Below are 21,514 nucleotides of genomic sequence, written 5' to 3'. Positions count from 1 at the left end.
GCAGTACTTGTTGACGGTGAAATGCATTTATCTGTTGAGATAAAAAAAAAAGTGGGAGAAAAGCGTTTGCAATAAAATACAGACCTATAAAACTCTATTAAATACAGCATTTAAAGTGGTGTGCGCGTGTGCATAGGCCAAAATAAATAACGCAATCATAACAACAATTTAAATTGTAAACAAATGAGTGGTCTTGTAATTGAGATAGTGGTTATGTGTTTAACAGTTTTATCGCCTGTTAATAACTAGGGTCATCGGAGTCTTTTACAGTGGACCTGACATTTCTAAGACATCTCATTATGGCCCTCACGAAAATATTAAGACATGTCTTGAATGTATTCAGGTGTGTTCAAGTTAGATCCTACTTTGTTCATTAAACCATTTAACTATGATCAAGTTGAACACAGGCCTGTAAAAGGTCGCAGGTTAATGGTCGAGGTCAAGGTCACTGGCCACAAAAGGTTTCCTTAAATAGAAGAGTAATCAGTGAAACAGACATGTAAAAGTGCATATAGATAGATAGATAGATAGATAGATAGATAGATAGATAGATAGATAGATAGATAGATAGATAGATAGATAGATAGATAGATAGATGGCAAAAGGTTAGATAGCTAAGGTTATTTCTTTATTTTATATTTCCTATCAGGCTATCAATATAATCTAAAATCTTTGTTTTCTTCTTTATTTTATTATATTATTATTATTATTATTATTATTATCATCATTATTATTATTTTACATATTGTCACTTTACTGCTTTTGTTGTTGTCTCTGAATCACGAAGAAGTAGAATGCGGCAGTGCTTTTCGCTCATCCTGTGAACAATGAGCATGTATCGCACACACTCTCTCTCGGTCCCAGCACGGGCTGCCCCACAGCCACGCGGATGCGCGAGCGCAATGCAGCACTGACTGAACGTAATACTACAGTCACACAACAAAAGAAGCAGCCCTTCTCCGTCTACGCTCTCCATCCCATGTTCTAAGTCACATACGCGCGTTTGATTCGTGGGATGGAGTGATTTGAAACTAACGTAGGAGGATTTCCCTGTTCGATCTCGGCTCGTTTGGTGATAGCAGAGGAGGTTGCGAGCGGAGGAGCGGCGCGGCTGTCCTGCTGCTGCTGCACCGGGGCTGGTTAACATTCCACCGGCGTCACCGCATGTGCGTGCTGTATATGCTCTGCTTGTCGCGCCCTCTGTTGTTCCACCGCGCGCGTTTTGATTTCACTTCTGCAATCAATCGCCCAGTCGAAGTGGGTGGGAGAGTGGATTCAGCGATCGTGTCCCGTGAGCACCCTCCATCTTTAACCTATCACGTTAATGCGTAAGTCTAGTTAGCACACAGTCCACCGGTGAAACTTTATCATCTGCAGAACAGACTCGAACGCACCCGTGGCTACGAGATAGGATATGTGCACATATCGCCTCTCCTTTAAAGCATTAAAATAAGTCTCCAAAATATACAGCGATCATTTATATTTTTCTGCACCTTACCTGATCTGCTTGAGAAGCTGCGAATGCAAATAACATGTACATTCTTTATCTTCCTCATTCAAAAGAGTAGTCAAAAGATAGATAGATAGATAGATAGATAGATAGATAGATAGATAGATAGATAGATAGATAGATAGATAGATAGATAGATAGATAGATAGATAGATAGATAGATAGATAGATAGATAGATAGATAGATATGTGTGTAGACGGACACATAGAGCTATAGATAGATAAAGACAGACAGTGGATAGACAGACAGACAGATATACAGACAGACAAACAGATATACAGATAGATAGATAGATAGATAGATAGATAGATAGATAGATAGATAGATAGATAGATAGATAGATAGATAGATAGATAGATAGATTAGATGACACAAAATATGTTAAACAGTCTTTTTCATTGACAAAACAAGTAGTGTTTTTAAGACTACGCATCAAATTTTATCATAGATATGTGTATAATTTTTTGTCCCACGTATACATTCTTTGGGGTGGAAGTTAGTGATTCGTTTCAGAGTTAAAAGGCGCTAGTAGCATATTTAATTTGCATTATTACTCCACTAATGCAGTGGCCATCAAAAAGGCGTTCTCTCAGGTGCATGACTCAAACTCCCACCGCTGTGCAATCTTGCATCTTCTAACTGATGCGTGGAGTGAGGACATGAATTTTAAACATGCAAAATGAGCTGGGGGAATTGCCTATGTATTGGGAGCACCAATTAGTTCACTGTGTTTTTGTACTTTGTTTTTATGATGATATGTTTGTTTTCAGCATTGTAAAAAGCACGTTTGCATGGAATTGCATTATATTTTTTTCAGTTTAGCATTTTTTTTTACCTCCTCACAGGAGTTTTCTTAAAGCCAATTAATTGAGAACATGCCTAGTTATGAGGCATTTTCGCCACTTGCTCTAGAATCTCAGTGCTATAGTTTATTTAAAAACACTTACACTTGCAACTTTTCAATGAGCATATTTATATGACTGATTCTAACCAAGGTAATGGAAGGTAACCAGGAATGTAATGACTATAATGTCAAATAAGACACGTTTAATTAAAACCTATAGGGATTCTAGTTTGATATTTTTATCCATTTTGCAAACAACTGGGGAGGAGTGCAATTTTAACTTACTCACTTTGAGAGTTAACATAGTTTCCATAGTTACATTTTAAAATTAAAGCAACAGAACAGGCAATTTACTCACTTACATGCAATGCAAATGCAAAGTGAATTGAAAACTCTGTTGGAGAAGAAACACAGAACATATAGGAATGATCTCTGATGAGACCCTTGTGTGAAAACCTATTACTGAGAAATAAAAGTGAAAAAAATATTGAGGCCTAAAATGCTCTATAAGTAAAGTCAAGTCACCTTTATTTATGCTTTAAACAAACAGATCGAACAACATTAATTGTGAAAACAGTGTCAATAATGCAAAATTACAGTTAACGGCAGTTCATCATTGAATTCTGTGATGTCATTATCAAGCTCAGTTCAGTTTAAATAGTATCTTTGTAATCATTTGCAATCAAGTCAATGATACCGCTATAAATGTATTGTCCCCAAGCAAGCCCAAGGCGACAGTGACAAGGAACCAAAACTCCATCGGTGACAGAATGGAGAAAAAAAACGTTGGGAGAAACCAGGCTCAGTCAGGGGGCCAGTTCTCCTCTGACCAGACGAAACCATCATTTCAACTCCAGGCTGCAGCAAAGTCAGATTAACCACAGCTATAACCACCTTTAACATGAAGAAACATCAGAAAAAATGACCAGTGGTTTTTAGAGTGCAGAAGAAAGCAGGGGGCTAATGAAAATACAGAAAAGAGCAGAAAATAACCTTAAGACTAGTCCAGTCCCAACTCGCTTCACTAACTGAGATTTCTCTTTAAAACTGTGGTGTTAAAATGGACATTTGGACACTGAAGTCAGTATATGAGAAGAAAAAAATGTAAATACATTTTGAAGGGAAAAGTGCTTTGACTAAAAGTTTTGTTTAACAAAACTAGGTATGCATGCTATTTAAATAAAAAGGATCAGAGTCAGCAACATACAGGACTGAAGGTTCCTGATAGCACCTCATATTCACTCTTAACATTAAAACACTATTTACCAAACTAAATATTAGCTAATCTAAGCTAAAATGGTTATTTCTTTTGGACAGACACTGTCCACCTATAGCCATGAACCTTATTTTACCACAGACAATACTTTTGAATCACCTTTCGGTGTGTATAGATGAATGAGAAAGTACACCTATATAATAAAAGCCTAGCAGACAAGCATGCAGCACTATAAAGAAACATTTAAAATATGCAAATAAAACACTTTTTTGAAGGTACAGTATAATCAGAACACTTTATATGCGTTAGTGGGAGACAGAATCACTTATAAACCATGTGGTACAATCGCTTATAAACCCTGCCTGTGAAAAGATCACACAGAAAAAAAATCAGTTTAGCTCATACATGTATCACGAACAGCTCATAAAATAAACCTGTTTATTTTAGCTTGGTAACTGTGCCAGGTCACCAGGAATTGCACTGCTTATATGGCTTGTATTTGTGCTTAATGCACAAAGTTATTTAACAAGAATGCAAGCTTCATATTTCTAAACCATCTGGGCCACTTGTCTGCTAGGCCTCCACTGCAATTGCATTACTATAAATGTGTTCAATTTTGTCTTTTGTGGATGATGAATTCCAGTCTTTGTCACAGAAAGTAACTGTACAGCTTCAGAAGATTGCAAATATAACACACAAGCTGTATTAAGTACTTGAATGAAACTTTTATGAGCCTTTCGTATCTACTACATTTTTTTTTTTTTTTTTATGAACCCTTGAATTATCAACTCAATTGTTTTATCAGTTGAAGGTTCGAGACTAAAGCTAGTTGGTAAAGGTCAAACTGTTTTACTACAGTTTGTTTATGAAGAGTAGAAATGAAGTGTGCAAGAAAATATTACTAGTTTTGTAGACATATGAGACAATGGTCTATAAAAGAAAGACATTAAAGGGATAGTTCACCCAAAAATGAAAAAGCTGTCATCATTTACTGTAGTCACTCTTATGTTGTTCCAAACCTGCATGACATACTTTATTTTACAGCAGAACACAAAAGGAGATGTCTTTAATAACTTTGGGGACTGACAGCCGCAGTTACCATTTGTTAGATTATGTCTGTTTTCCAATGAATGTTTTTTTTTACAATGAAAGTAAATGGAGACTGAAGCTGTCATTCTGCCTGACATCTCCTTCATTTTACAGAGGAAAGCAACTCATATGGGTTTGGAACAATGTGAAGGTGAGTAAGTGATGATAGAATTGTCTTTTTTGGATGAACAGTCCCTTAAACATGAAAATAACCCAGAAAATCCCTTAAAAACATTTGAGACCAAACACATTTCCTATCGTTCTCAATTGTGGTACAAAAATTGATCAGATACATTCATAAACAACACTTGTGCAACTAATACAAATCTTTTGCTCTTCATTTGGTTGTATCATCGTTAAAAAAGCTACATGTCCTGAAGTAAAAAAAAAATAATAAAAAAAATAAAATAATAATAATAATAATAATTATATATATATATATATATATATATATATATATATATATATATATATATATATATATATATATATATATATATATATATATATGCCAAACATGTTCCTTTTCGTCCAACAAAATCCAATTAAATGCACATCATATCAAAAATCGTGATTTCCAATTTTCCCAAGAGAACTTCAAACTAGGCAGCATAAAACTGTATTACTCTAATCTCCTTCACATCAGTATATGCATTTAAAATTATTCTTATTACAAAAAACACATTTGTTCAATGCTATTTCTAAAATACAATTTTAGTTTCAAGGTTTGTTATGTAAACAACACAACTAACACATCCATGAAAGTACATTAATACAGTGAAAGACTGCTGTAAATTTATACAAAGCATTCAGCATTAGGGCTCTCAGCTGTATACTTAGTTTGAAGAAAACTGTCAACAACATTTTGTCACCCGAGGTGCTAAAAGCTATCAACACAGGAGCGTTTTTTTGCAACAGTGACAACATATTATTTCTATCTGCTTAATGCAGAAAACAAGGAGTGACCAGATAATTTGTTTAAAATGGCAGCACAAACATGCATGCTTGTAATGCTTAGTACAGATGGAACATGTAAATCTGTTGAGACAAGCTGTAGACGCAGTTCAGGAAATCCGTTTTTACGGAAGTTAAAAGAGGCTGCCAGTCGTGCTATGCATTAAAATTAGTGCAGCGGTACTTTGATCTATCAAGATGCACAGTACATTTAAACTGTTCCATTAATAGTCATAGCACAAGCTATATTCCACTCAAAATGCATTAATTTTATTAACTGCAATTTAATTTATTTTTAATTAAATTAATTATTGAATTAAAACAATAAGAAAATTTTCTAAAAAATGCATATAATGTACTTCATAATTCTATTATACAAATCGAAACAATTTTTTGGACAAATAAGGATGTCTGGCGTGATAAAATGTGGACAATCTCATTTTAAATGTTATAAAGATAGAATTGTTATAAAGATTATAAAGAATGATTACAGAAGTACGTTTCTTTATATATATATATATATATATATATATATATATATATATATATATATATATATATATATATATATATATATATATATATATATATATATTAGGGGTGTAATGATACGCGTATTCGTATTGAACCGTTCGGTACGACGCTTTCGGTTCGGTACGCGGTACGCATTATGTATACCGAACGGTTCGTTGGAGTAATTAATTATATTAGAAAAAAAAAAAAAGAGAGAGAAAGAAATATAATGATATGCGTTCAACAAGGTAGCCCAATAACCCAAACGACGTAACAGGCAACGCCCCTGACACTCCCGAAGAAGAAAAAAACACCATCTTATATGTTTATGTTAGGCTACTCAGCAAGGCGCTCGCTCACTCAGTACGCGCTGAAGGCTCGTTGCAAAATAGCCAATGCGTTTAACAGACTAGAAATGAGAAGATCCTCCAATAACCAACAGGTCTGGTGTTTGGGTGCACTTTGGATTCCCTTTAAGCTATAATGGTGATGGCAAGAGAGTGGTGGATAAAAAAACAACGGTATGTCGCATGACTCGCATCTGCAACATGACAGGGTTACACCAGCGGGATTACAAAAAAAAAAAAAAAAAATACAGCGGGAATATCTGGGATATATGCGTCAGTACTATCTGGGAAAAGACGAAAAAAAGGAGAAACATGCACGCAGCAAACTATCCCTGCAGCATTTAGAAACTGTAGCTTACAGGGAATCCAACCCAAACACCAGACCTGTTGGTTATTTTAGGATCTTATATTTCTGGTCTGTTAAATGCATTAGACATTTTGCAACGAGCCTTCAGCGCGTGCTGAGTGAGCGAGCGCCTTTCACATATCGCGCCTAAAAACGCATGGAAAACGCTAAGCGCGTCTTTCTCCTCCTTTCCAAAGCGCTCGGGCAGAAGCGCTCATGAGGCGTCTGTCTTTGCTAAGCAACAATGACGTGCTCTCTCCATGAGACGCGGAAATTTCAGCGAAGGATAAATGGATTTGCAGCTCTAAAAATCGCTTGCAGTAGCTCTGCTACTGAATTTATTTCAAAATTGCAATCCATATACAACTATGATCAGCTGTTCCTTCATCTTGGCTGAGCTCTCAACGTTGTTACGGGAAAGGATGAAGCTGATTGGTTGGTTCTTGTCACATGACCCGCGGTGCGCTTGCGGCATTCTGAAAAGTTGAGATGTTTTTACATTTTGCTGTATCTAAAACGTATCGAACCGAACCGAACCGAACCGTGACATCAGTGTATCGTATCGAACCGAACCGTGAATTTTGTGAACCGTTACACCCCTAATATATATATATATACCTTTAATGTCATGAAGTGTAAACATACTCGTTATTTTGAAGAGGTATATTCAGGGCATTTTGTAAAATTAGCTTTTTTGTTTTAAAAGGGTTACTCCACCCTAAAATGAAAATTTTGTCATTAATCACTTACCCCCATGTCGTATTTAGCTTTGATTTTAAATAAAACAGCGCATCCTTGTGGCACGGCTGACACAGTAGAGCATACGCAGCACAGTGATATGGAGTGACACAGAGGAGACCGTTGACAAAGGAATTATTGAATAAATACATTATTTTTGTTTTCTTAGCTTGCAAACATTTTTTCCCCATCACTTCATATAACCCAGATTGCACGTCTGACGGCAGATGGAGTATTCTGGAGATGACTTTTCATACCTTTTATGGACCTTGACACTATTTACTTTCAAGCCTCCAGGTTTTCATCGAAAAAATCTTACATTTTATTATTATAAATATATATATAAATCTTATTATCTTAAATTGTGTTCTGAAGATGAGTGGAGCTTTTACGGGTTTGGAACGACATGGGGGTAAAGCCCGGCTCACACTACAGGATTTTTAGCCCCATTTAGCCCCATTTAGCCCCATTTACCCCCTCCCGAGAATACTTTCAAAGCCGTTGCGCAAAATTGCAAAACAGCTGATGTGCGGCTTCACTGGATAGTGGAGATGGAGGAGATAACTGTTTCCTGACATTTTGTAGTAACACAACTGTCTGTATAATGTGGAAAAAAGGCATCAAAACTGTAAGGAGAAAGAGAAGTGCTTGAGTGATATCGCCTCCATATGAATGCACCAAGCACAAAGCTAGCATAAAAAAAAAAAAATACAATCAGTGACGATCTGCTGCGTGAGATCACGTGAGGCGCTCCCTCTGGCTTAATAATCTTAATAATATCTTGCAGTGTGTGATGTGCCATGATGTTCAAATCTTGTAGTGTGTGCATGTTTAATATTCGAGGGAAGATAATCTGCACATATTCTCCTTATGTGTGCGCTGGAACCAGATTTCAGAAATCGGTTATGATTTAAAAACTCCTGTGATTAATGACTAAATTTTCATTTTGGGGTGGAATAACCCTTTAAATAACTAATTCCAACAACAACAAAACTATGAATGAATGAATGAATGAATAAATAAATACACATGCACAATATCCACAATAAAAATGCACAGAGGCACACATTTGTCTGTAATTTAAGCGTATTGTGCGTGTGTGGTCCTGGTATTTTTTTTATGTTTTGGGGACCAATTGTCCCCACAAGTATAGTAATACCAGTAATTTTTAACCATGTGGGGACATTTTTTGGTCCCGATGAGAAAACTTGCTTATAATTCTTAAAGAATGACCTAAAACATCTGAAAGCTTTGTGTGAGGGGTTCAGTTAGGGTAAAGAGATAGACAATACAGTTTAAACAGTACAAAATTCATTATGTTGCTTGAATGTCCCCATAAAACAATGAAACTCAACATGTGTGCATGTGTATGGATGCACTTTTTGCATTTGGCATACATTTTCAGTTTTCCCAAATGTAAGTGAGTGGACTTGTGAACCTGCATAGAAAGGATGGAGGGCATTTGTGATGCTGAACATACAAGTAACATTATTCATGTATCAAATGAGTCCCAGTCCATCTATCCATAATTCTCAAACCTCTTTTAAAAAAGAAAAGCATGTTAAAAACAAACACTTCACAGATTCCCTTCACTGATGGAGAGTAAGTAGTTCTGGAAGACTTGCATTTTCTTTTGGGCCATGAAACACACGTCCAAGACCACACCTCCTCATGAATTATTCTGAGATGTAGATCTGAGCATTTGATTTTACACATCGGTCACATCCAGTGATGTTCACTTAACAGATTTCTCAGAAGTAGAAGAAAAAAATACGTAGATCAGTGACTTTCACCTATAAAATGTGCCCCATCATCTTCCGTTCCAGTTCTTAAAAAATAACTCGTTTCATCAACTTTCAGAGCAAAGTGTCTCATTTTCTCTTTTCTTTTCTCCATTTATTTATTAATTTATTTTTATTTGGAGGGAACAACAGGCTTCAATATGTTTACATTTGTTTGTTGGTTTTTAGCATATTTCTCAGCCTGTATTATTAAAAGTGACATTCAGCTAACTCACACACACAGGGGCTATTCCTCCTCCTTATTGTGTTTGCCCAACTTTTTGGTAACCCTAAGTCTGCAAATTTCACTGCTTTATTAAAATGCCATACATAGAATTCTTTATTTTTAGGGGTCTCAAAAGAGTTTAATATTTTATGAGACCCAACATAATGATTATTTATTTATTTTTATTTTATTTTTACAGAACGCCTGGAGAGGGTGTATGCTGACTAGCCAATGTGCTCTCCCTTTTTGTATCTTTCTCTCTCTCTCTCTCTCTCTCTCTCACACACACACACACACACACACACACACACACACACACACACACACACACTTACACAAGGTGATGGATGGTGTTATTACCTTCAGATCTTTAAGGGCACAGGAAGGCTTTAGTGGGTGTAAACACACATCCTATCATTAATGATTAAGTGTGTGCGCGCACACACACACACACACAAATCCCCAAGAACCATGAACACACAAATACAGGAACACAAGGTAAAATATCGCTTCAATTATTCAATATCACTGCATTCAATATTTGCTAATTCTAATAATTCTAACTGTACTAAACAAGCCCTCAAAAATATATACATAGTGCATATAATTTCAAAAACTACATGGCTTAAGCGAAGTGTTCATGGCTCTAACCATTTGAATAATCAAAACAAATATGGGCAAATAAAGTGCAGAGATTTCTTTGACAGTCAGCAGCGTCCTCTCAGAGACCGAGTGTCTGTCTGTATTTCTTGTTCGTCTCTGGTTTTGCTGATTGTTGGTTCAAATAAATATTTCATGCCCCATGTCTCAGTTTTGGTGGCATAGGAGATCAAATTATGCCTTCACAGCTGCATCAAAGTCTCCCTCACTCCCTCTCCATTTCCTTTAGTCTGTGCGCTCTCTCTCTCTCTCTCTCTCTCTCTCTCTCTCTTTCCCTGCAGCTATGTCTCCCAGGATCTTTAGACCCCCACACCCCACTTCTGTTTTCTGTTTCTTCCTTTCTTTTTTCTTTCCTTCACAAAACAACTGATAGTCATCTTAACAGTAAAATAATATAAAAATACATTCTAACTGTGCACAACAGTAAGTTTCCTTATTATAACGATTAAACTAAAGGTATACTTCATGTAATTGTACAGGAAGGTCCCATTAAATTCAAAATGTTGGATTTTTTTTTTTTTTAAGTTATAAGTATTTTAAAATGTACAGTAAAAAAAAAAAAAAAAAAAAAAAAAAAACATTCCCAGAATTTCTTGTGTTACAATTCACTTCATTTTCATTTAAGTAATTGTTTATTTGTAACTGTGAAATTAGTAATTTCTGAGTGAAAACTGTTTCTACACCTTTTTTATATAAATTTGTAATTTATTTATTTAAATTTATAATAAATAAATTTACATTTATTTAAATTTATTTACAATATTGTATTATTGTTTTTATACTGTCTACTTAAATTCAATGAAATCTAAAACAAATCGCAGTTCAATTAGGGGTAGGAGTTTATATGAATGGTTGTCTGAAGGGAACTTACTGTCTTTAGAAAAGTTTAGATGGTATCTTTTCATCTTGCCTCTGTAGAATGCATATTAAAGTACATAAATGCAACTCTGATTTGTTTACAGCAGAAACCAAGGAAATGCTTTAAGCGCCACCTGCTGGCAGAGAGTGAATCTGCATCTCATGCAGATTTTTTTACAAAACCGAAGTCAAACCATTCTGTTTTTCCTTAAAATTTCACAATTATACATTCTAATTTATATTAAAATCTGCCCATATTGCACGTATGAGGCATATGTGTTTGGATCATGGTTGCCTCAAAAGTTAGAAATGCAAAGAGCACACAAAGCCATATTTTGTTTATAGGAAGATATTTATTTTATTTGTGTTATTTATTTGATTTGGGTCTTGTTTTAAAATTTCAATTTAGTTTTGGTAGTGACATTTAGATTAGATGTAATTTTGGTTATTTATCAGATGCTTTTATCCAAAAGCGACGAGACAATAGAAGCAATCAAAACCAACAAAAAAGCAATAATATGCACAGAAACGTGCAGCATTTTGTCCAAGCTATAATAAAAGGACACATTTAATTAACAGTTTGTCTTAAATCTCATCTCAAATCTCATCATCAAAAAAAAAAAAAAAAAAATCAAATCGAATTCTGAAATCAAAATCATGAATCGAATCTGAGTTGAGTTGAGTGAATCATCACACCCCTGTTTGTGTGTGCTTTCAATCTGTCATATAAACCATGCAAATGAAGCAAAATAAAAGTAGTGGACAGCTTCAGCTCTTTTAAAAGGTCAGCGAATTGGCTGAATGTACTGGCTATATCCACTTCATTGGTTTCAGTATGCATCAAATGTGCTATGTGAGCGGAAACATTGTGATTAGCTTTGGGGAACAGGAAATAGAGAAAGAAATTGTGAGATGTATTAGTACGTTCGTAGAAATGGAACTATTTCCTAATCATTATCTTTGTCTTGTTTTCCAGAATATACAGTCTGAAAGGAATATTTACCAGTAAAACAAAAGCACATGCAGTTTTAAGATTTATTTTCAGAGAATGTATCTTGAATATAACTGTATTTTGTCTTCTTCCCCTGGCAGATTTGTGTAATAAACCTCACTAAATTTTAACAACATTGGTGGGGAAAAAATCTGCCAGCGGCACACGACAAGAAACACTTGTAGTCAAGTTACATTCTCCAAAAACACATATTAATATGCAATTTTGCTTCACAGGCACATTTATCTTGTTCATGGATTTTGTTTTGTTTTTTTTCCACAGGAAAAAAATAAAACAAAGATATGATTTAAAAATAGGATTTTTGGAGTGCTTGAACTGCTGAAAAGACAAGCAAATCTGCTTTGTTTAGATGGTGATGTCCCTTGTAGACCTTTTGACTAGTACCTTAACCCTAAAGGAATATGTATTTACCTCCATTAAATATTTGTATTCAGAATGTGTGTAAAAAATGGCGCACATGAATCTAAAGAAGAATAAAATGTTACAAAAGTTAAGTCATATATCACTCATGTGAGAATGAGCTTATTAACTATGGTACTTATATTATTTCATGGAAATTAATTCTAATAATACATTTATTAATAATGAAACTAGATGACCAGTTCACTTAGACTCACACTTGTTTTTAAAGCTTAAGCAGCTTCACCAGAAGGACAAGTTTTGCTGGACGAGCACCAAATCAGCACTAACCAGCATAACTGCAGCTGACATGAAATACTTTTGGGAAGTGGATGTGTCCTTCAGTATGGTAATCTAAAAAGTATTTTAACCTGAATTTTTCTATTTTCTTTCTTTTTTTTTAAATGCAAATTGTGCATCAGGACATAATAAACTGCATGGAATATTTGTACAACCAAAAATTCCTTAGTCACACAGAAGGCAGGACTATTTAAAATTAACTGAAAATTTTAATAATAATAAAAAATGTTAAATGGCACTCAGTTACAGGACCAGAAGATACACATTTACTTCTAAATTTGTGCAAAATTTGAATCTGAAATCTTGATGTTCATGGATACGCATCAAGCATAAACCATTCATGCTGGTCTGATCTGGTGTTTTCAGCAGGACTGTGAGCTCTTGTGTGATATTAGATCATGTTAAACCCGGGGACATCACGCACATCCATGTACTTCATCCTTGTATATTCTTTCACACATAGACACACAAAGAAACTTTTTCTGAGAAGCCCAGAACTACTTCCTCACAGATCCACGCACCCAAACACCCACACATAAACATATGCACAAATGCAATTATCAGTGCTCTCTGTCGGACCCCCAACACCCCTCTACAGACACAAGCACTCGCCCCAAGCACACTGATGGATGCTGAGATGGTGCATGATCCTGTCCTGTAGCTGCAGGGCAAAAGCACACTCTTAATGAACACTTGAAGCTCAAGCTCACACCTTTTATCCCAATCCTTCCTCACACTTGTTCAAACTAATTGCTCTATTTTCAGAACAGCCCAGTGCTTGACTTGGCATAAAATAGCTAATAGCACAGATCTGTAACGTAGAGCAGAAAATATATGTTCTCTGAAGGTATCTGCGTGAGTGTAGTTATCTTACAGATACCAAGTCAGTAAAATACATAAAACTAAAACATTTTGGCTAATAGTGCTCTTCCTTTGAATCTAATTTGAGCTTTTTAATCACTTTAATTATCATTGCATGGGGCTTTCATGCACCATAAAATCTAATTACTTTAAAAGAATGGTTCACTCAAAAATGAAAATTATCTAATCGTTTACTCAACTTCAGTTAAAGCCTGTTCACAGAGTTCTTTTATATGCAGTTAGGTTGTGTGTGTGTGTGTGTGAGAGGGGGGGGGGGGGGGGGGGTTCAAGTGTTAAAAACAGCACTAAAGCTGCATAAAAGTAGGCTATCCAACTTGTATGCTATATATTCCAAATCTACTGGAGCCTTTGATAGTTTTTCCAAGTCAGTTAATTGAATTCAAAAACTGGATCAATGAACAAATCATTTATAGCAGTTTGGTGAACTGCATCAACTGATACATCTTAAAGATCAAAGCAGATAATCCTGGATATCCTGTAAAAACTAATTCGGAGTTGGAAAAATTCATAAAATAATTTTGGCTAATAGTTGCCTTTCTTTAAATATAATTTGTGCATTTTAATCACATTTAATTGTCAGTAGATGCAGCTTTCATACACCTTGAAATCTGATTACTTCAAAAGGACAGTCCACTGAAAACTCTTTCATCTTTAACTTACTTTCATTTAAAGCTGTTTACTGAATTATTTTTCTATGCAATGCTAATGAACGGGGACCAAAGCTTTCAAATGTTAATCGCTGAACACTGCTTTGAAACCATAGCCTTGTGGCCTGTGCTTGGACATATGGTGCAGCTCTGCAAATTTCTTTCAACTCCCATTGTTTCCTGCCTCTCCTCATACTGCCCTGTTCATAAATATATATATATATATATATATATATATATATATATATATATATATATATATATATAAGCCTGTTTTGCCTTGCTAAATTCATACAAGCTGAAATATTGTAACAGTATGTATCTTTAAGGAGAGGGTACAAAGTGAGGTTTTTAATCATAACGACTGCAAAGAACAAACACATACATAACTTGACTTGACTTGACTTGACTTGACTTTACTATATGCTACTCTAAGGACCGACAACCAAGAACTAAACAGACAGGGTTTATAAACACAAGGAAAGTAATCAGAAGAACATAAACAGGAGGGGAGTAATCAATTAACTAAACCAGAAGAGGAACATGACCAAATAAGGAAAACTCAAAAGGAACAGGAGATTAGAAGTCCATGACTGTGACAAATATGGAGTGAGAACGACCTTCAGGAACATTATCTGATAATGTTGACCAGAAAAAAAAAGGACACAGCTGAGAAACTTTATAAAAGACATCTAATTTTATTTTAATGTGTCTATATATATTAAATCAGCATATTAGAATAATTTCAGTAAGACTGTGTAACACACTGATGACTGGAGTAATGGCTGCTGAAAATTCAGATTTGCCATCACAGGAATAGATTACATTTAAAATATATTACAGTTTTTCTCAGTCGCTTTGGTGCATTTCTCAATTCAGAAATGAAATTCTCAAAACTGCTTGTATAACCTCCACATCATCTAGTAATTTGTACATAAATAATAAAATCAGTTTTCCATTCTTTTGAACAAGTTGTGAATGCTTTTGTACATTCCTGCAATTGATTATGTACGTTTATCTGCAGTTTACTACACTATCAGTTACTAATGTCACGCTATGCTCAAAATGTATAATATAGCTCTCTGTGCAAGTCTCACACCTCAAAACATTAGTTCATCATGTAAGTCATTCAATGCAAAATGGTTGATGTAGTTGTCATAAACGGTCAAGAATATTTTCTACACATTTCAAATATATTTTTGGAAATTCGCCATGAACTGTGAAAGTAAAACTTTGAAGACTTTCACTATTCTTTTATTATTATTTAAATGTTCAGTTAATTTTAAATAGTCCTGCCTGCTGTGTGACTAAATAATTTCTGATTGTATAAATATTCCATCCAGTAAAGACTTTCACTAATGAAGAGAACATAGATCAACCAATGACAAACCAGTTCTCTGAAATAGCTCAAAGGTACATCTTATGAACCTTGCATTGGAAAGCATATATAGACAGAGGACAAAACAAGAGTTACAAATTCTGATAATGGAGTTTTTAATTGTGTATTTTTGCCTTTGTGCCCAGTTCTTCTTTTCTGTATCACAATGACATTGTGTGTATGTGTGTGTGCGTGTGCGTTTTGTCAGACCACTAATAAAAGTATAACTGTGAATCCTATTCAGTTTCTTTCAATCAATATCCCACATACAGTAATGTGTAAATTTGTACTTTTTTAAATGGATATATGGCATACAGAAGTGCAGCCTTCTGCATTTCAACACAGTAACTGTCATCCAAACTGTTGCCATGCGACAGCTGCAAATCACATTGTTATTGCATTGCACGATGCATTGATTAAACAATGTTGTTTGTATATATATATATATATATATATATATATTTTGTTTCTTTTGTTCTTGTTTTTCTTTCTTGCTGTTTCTCTCAATTGCTAACACACAATTCATGAAACAATTTACCATTTTGAAACAACTATAAACACAATCTCAAAACTACACACTAACTTGTGCAAACGTCAAACTTCCAGGTCAAAATCAAATAGTTTAGTCAAAAACATGTTCTCTTTTGTCAGACTCAAACTACGGCTTCAGATGACACACAAACCTGTCAAAACTACTTCACTGCCTAGAGGACAATAGGGAGATCAATTAAAAACACTTTTATAAAAACCTCCTTTTGGGAAAATAGGAATCACTGTGCTAATCAATGACTGTTACAGTATACAACATATAGAGAGGGATGCAGATAGAATAAAATTCATCAATAAACTGAGAAACATTCACTGTCATTACACTACTGTACAGATATCTTAAAGTAAATGAAAAGCAGAATATACACTTAACACACATTGGAATACTGTCAGTTACTTTCCAAAAATAAATAAATGAATAAATACATAATAAAAGCACAATTTTAAAAACAAGACTCATTTTGACAAAACACAACACAAAATTCACAGATCCACACACCCAAGTAGCAGAACACTTTAGAATCTTTTGCAAAATTAAACTTTTCATTCAAAACTTTCCTTTAATTTAGCAAAACCCATAACTGTGTGTTATTTTAGTGCAAAAACGTATTTGACTTATTGATTTAGGCCTGTAAGCCAACTTCCCTCATGGTCAGTTCATGTAAAAGAGCATGGTCAACTATAGTGCTTTGTATTTGATCAAATTTTCCCCTCTTATTCCTCTTTGTCTCCCAATACCAGGGTTCATTTTCCAAAACTCTTAATCACTCTTGCACCTGTGCATATCATCCTAAGATTTGAGTTTTTTTTTTTTTTTTATGCTTGAGTTAATTATATTGTGTGTTTGTGTTTTCTGAATGAGAACATGGTTAAACGTGTGCAAAATTATGGAAATTGGACTGTGTGTGCAAACTGATCTGAGTGATCTGAGACATGGCCTGTTTGAGTGAGCATCCTGAACTTCAGTCGCTTGACTGAGCGGTTCAATAGACGCAGATCTAAAATTGGACGCAACCCTTCATCCTTCTTTGGAACTATGAAGTACCGGTTGTAGAACCCAGAATCTCTATTGAGAGGAGGGACCACCTCGATGGCCTCCTTCCTCAGGAGAGTGTGCACTTTTATGACCAGAGCCTGCTCAGGACCCACCACTGTGGGAATAACCCTGTTGAACCAAGGTGGAGGAGAACCAAACTGGATTCTGTAGCCTCTCTCTACAGTGTGCAGGACCCATTGAGACTTCTACTAAGGAACCAGTCTCTAGAGACTGACTCAAGTTGTTTTGATAAATGCACGTACTCCTTTGCAAATATCAAGGATGATTTGAGAAATGCACCAAAGCAACTGAAAAAAACAATATTTGTAACAATATTTCACAATATTGTTTACTGTACGTTTCATCAAATAAGTATGATAAGCATAAAGGACTTCTTTCAAAAACATTAAAAAACAGAGAGTCTAGATAGATAGATAGATAGATAGATATACAGACAGACAGACTGAAGAATGAAGAAAACACTCTTCTGACAGTGTGAACATACTAATTGCAGGTGAAATTGTGTGACACTTTTTTCCTCAAGTTTTAAAAATGACGTTACTGCATGTATATATGGGTGTATAAAGGTCTATAAGCACCTGTATATGAACACCTGTGTGTATGTGTGTGTGTGCACGTTCGTGTGTGTGCTGGCAGCAAAATAGGAGGCAGATGCGGCATGTGGTCGAGGCCCTCCTGTTGTACGGCCTTCTGCGGAAATGAGACTGTGCCAAAGCCAGCTCCCATCCAGCCAATCACAATGCATTACTGAGGGTGAAACAGAGTTAATGTCCACAAGCGCACATGGCCACACACACGAACGCGCAAACACACACACATACACGCATACACAGTATCTTTCAGAAACAGAGACACATCTTTCTCTCTCTGTCACACACACACACACACACACACACACACCAGTAGACTCCTGCCAGTCTATGCCGTTTGCTGTGCCAGCTCATTCTCACCCTTTCCATCTCAGATCTGTTTTCGTTTAGCCCCACTCCCCACTGCACTAACACGCCAACCACTCGGTCTGTATCCCCCTCCCTCCAATTCAGCTTTAACACACGATCGCATTTATTCTCAACTTCACATGGATGCCACACTCTTTCTTTAATGAAAGAGAAAAATATAAAGTAGATAAGGGGGAGGAGAGGAGAGTCAGAGAGAGTTTAGAACAAATTAGTTATGAGATTTTTTTTTCCCCCAAGTCCCAATTTGGGAAACATCGGCAGGTTGTGGAGGTGCCTGCCTATCGTTCTTTGAAATAATGATGGGAATATCGTTAGCATATTTAAATGCCGTACAGTATATTAGGTGCATATTCCTGCTAGCATAATTTCTTTAGGTTAATCCCAGTGTGTTTCAAGCATCTTCATGGGCATCTCCCTCCTGTTTAATTCAATTGCCCCAAATTTAGAGGAGAATCGAATGCAAATAACAAAAGATATTCACTCGGTTCCAAACCTAGTGAGCGCTTCCAAAACGTAAACAACTTAATTAAGCTGCTGCCTAAGATACCTCATTTTGGCCAAATTCTAAGCCAGCACTGCATGTATCCATCACAGATGAGGCAAACTAATAAAGCACTGTAATGAGCACAATGAAAAAAAGAAATTCAAAATGGTAGATGCGGCAAGAGAAATGTTATAAATACTACAAAATATTGGTTTACATTTATTTCCTAATACGACTCACTAATACCATTCAAAAAAAATTTTTACATTAAAAAGTCAGCAGCCATTTCTCCAGTCTTCGTGATCTTTCAAAAAGCATTTTAATTAGCTTATTTTATGCTTCAGAAACACACACACACACACATATTAACATTATAAATGTCTTAACAGTCACTTTTGATTAAAAACAAATAGTTTTATTTAAATAAATAATTGCTAAATTAAATATTTTCTTTTAAAATCTTGCTGACCCCAAACGTAATAGTGTATGTGTATTTTTTTGTTAATTTTTTTTACATTTCAGTGTAAAATTGCAATTCAAGTAAAGACTTCCTGAAACATTTAATCAAAACATTTTAATCTACATTAATGGATCCTCAAACCATAAAATGTACTTGCATGTAATTTTCTGTTTGTACTACAGTATATAAGAAAGTGCTGTGTCTTAGCTGTTTGAACAATATCAGATGCCATTTCTGATTTATTTTAGTGGGCGATGGAAAATGAGCATTTACATTGTGTTGTGAAAAGAGATCAGCTTATTTCAGCAGTTTCATTTGGCAATTTCTTCAGATATCTTTAGAAACTGATTGCACTGAGCGAGGCTGTGATATTGTTAATGTGTTCTTTTGTAATAGCCACCACATACACTGCAAGGTGAAAGATGTTCTAGAATGTATGTGTTGACAAATCAACTTACAGTACAATGGAAAAGAGTGGAACATTGAAGATGCATACTTTTTAACCAGTGAGCAAGTTGAACAGCTAAAAACCAGGCCATATTTCAATTTTTTAAGTGAATTGGAAGGACACTGGGGCATACCTTGTGAAACCGGGACTGTCCTAGGTAAACCACAACGTCTGGTCACCTTAATTAGATGCAAATACCTACAAAAAAGAACAAAGGGATGTGTGAAAATGAGAAGGACGGGGAGTAAAAGTAAGCTAGAGGGAGATGAGTCATTCTGCAGTGATAGAGAGGTGTGTACCGTCTCACAGCATGTGTGAGCGAGAAAGACAAAGAGAGAGGTACTGTAGACACAGAACATGAGGGAGGACTGTGCTGGAGTCAGGCCAGCTTAGTGACATCTTCTTTAATGACATCATAACCTCCGTGGCCATTTCCCGGGCCTTAGAGAGCCTACGAGTGTGAGTTTGTGCTTTCAGTGTGGAAACCGTTCAGAAGTGTAGCTGTAGGTGATATTAGAAACCCACTGCATTAATTAAGCAATTAGGAACTTGAGGCAGTGCTATATTATGAATATAATGATGGCTAAAGGGCAGTTTTAAGCACCAGTGCATAAAACCCCTTCAGCTGTGATTATTTTTCAAAATACAGCATTATATATATTTTTTAATTACATCTCTATTTTATTAAACTCATTAAAAATATTTTCAATAAGATATGCAAACATTCAAAACATGCAGATTAATATTTGTCTTCCATGGGTGCTTTGTAGGTTACTATGTTTGTAGAAGCCATTGGGCTGTGGATTTGAAAGAAAGAAAGAAAGAAAGAAAGAAAGAAAGAAAGAAAGGATGGACGGACGGACGTTGTGTTGATAATAAAAAGAACCATTATTAGTAATTGAGCAGCATTAATAATTTATAATAACTGAACACCAAATCAGAATATTAGAATGATGTGATCAATATTTTACCATTTAAAATATATACTAATATAAAACAGTTATTTTGAATTAAAATAATATTTCACTATTCTTAAAAAATTAATAAATACCTTTAAGACCACAATAATTTATTAATATGGCATAAGACCCCTTCTACAGTTATCACAGCATCAGTTCATCTAGGAAATGACAGATACATGTGCTTTACAGTGGCCTGAGGGATTCTAAACCAGTTCTCCTGCAGAACAGTGGCCATGTCACTATGCTGGTTGAGAAAAAAAAAATGTTTCCTGAATTGCTTCCCCAAAACACCCCAACGTGGCTTGATAATATTGAGATCTGTTGACTGCAGGCGATGTGTGATGTTGAATTTCAGTTTCATGTTCACTGAACCACTCAATGACCAGTCTCCTGTGTGTTTTGGTACATCATCCTGATATACGGGACCACCTTCAGGGTACAATATTTGAACCACTGGGTGCACATGGTCCTCCAGAATGGTTCAGTGGTCCTTGGCAGTGGCGTGCCCATCTAGCACAAGTAGTCGGCCTACAGCCCAAACTATCGCTGATCCACCCCTATGCTTCAATCTGGGAATGCAACAGTCCAGGTGGTAAGCCTCTTTGAGGCTTTTCCACACCAATAACTCTCCCAGATGCAGAAACGACAGTGAAGATGGACTCATCAGAGAATAATACTTGATTCGCATTGTCCAAAATCCAAGATATGCACTGCTGGCACCACTGAAACCAACATTTGGCATTGGTACGAGTGACCAAAGATTTGGCTATAACAGCCTGGCCATGAACACTGACCCTGCAGAGCTCCCGATTAACAGTTTTGATGGAAGTACAAGTTTAATTCTTCAGTTGGCCAGCTGAGATTTTATGTTTTTTTTTTTTTTTGGATACGATC

At 35.5% G+C, this 21,514-nt stretch overlaps 1 long non-coding RNA gene across 1 annotated transcript in view; it reads right to left on the bottom strand.

Moving 5' to 3' along the window:
• Positions 1–2,886: 2,886 nt before the first annotated feature.
• LOC113044763 (uncharacterized) overlaps positions 2,887–21,514 on the bottom strand; it is a 34,645-nt gene continuing 16,017 nt past the window's right edge. The window contains exons 2-3 of the long non-coding RNA XR_003275910.1: positions 19,792–19,856; positions 2,887–3,249 (exon numbers count right to left, since the gene is read on the bottom strand). This is a non-coding gene — a long non-coding RNA (uncharacterized LOC113044763). The remainder of the gene's footprint in view (positions 3,250–19,791; positions 19,857–21,514) is intronic.

The sequence above is a fragment of the Carassius auratus genome, chromosome 26, assembly GCF_003368295.1.
Source record: "Carassius auratus strain Wakin chromosome 26, ASM336829v1, whole genome shotgun sequence".
Lineage (NCBI taxonomy): Eukaryota > Metazoa > Chordata > Actinopteri > Cypriniformes > Cyprinidae > Carassius > Carassius auratus.
This window is presented reverse-complemented; position numbering and strand designations above follow the sequence as displayed.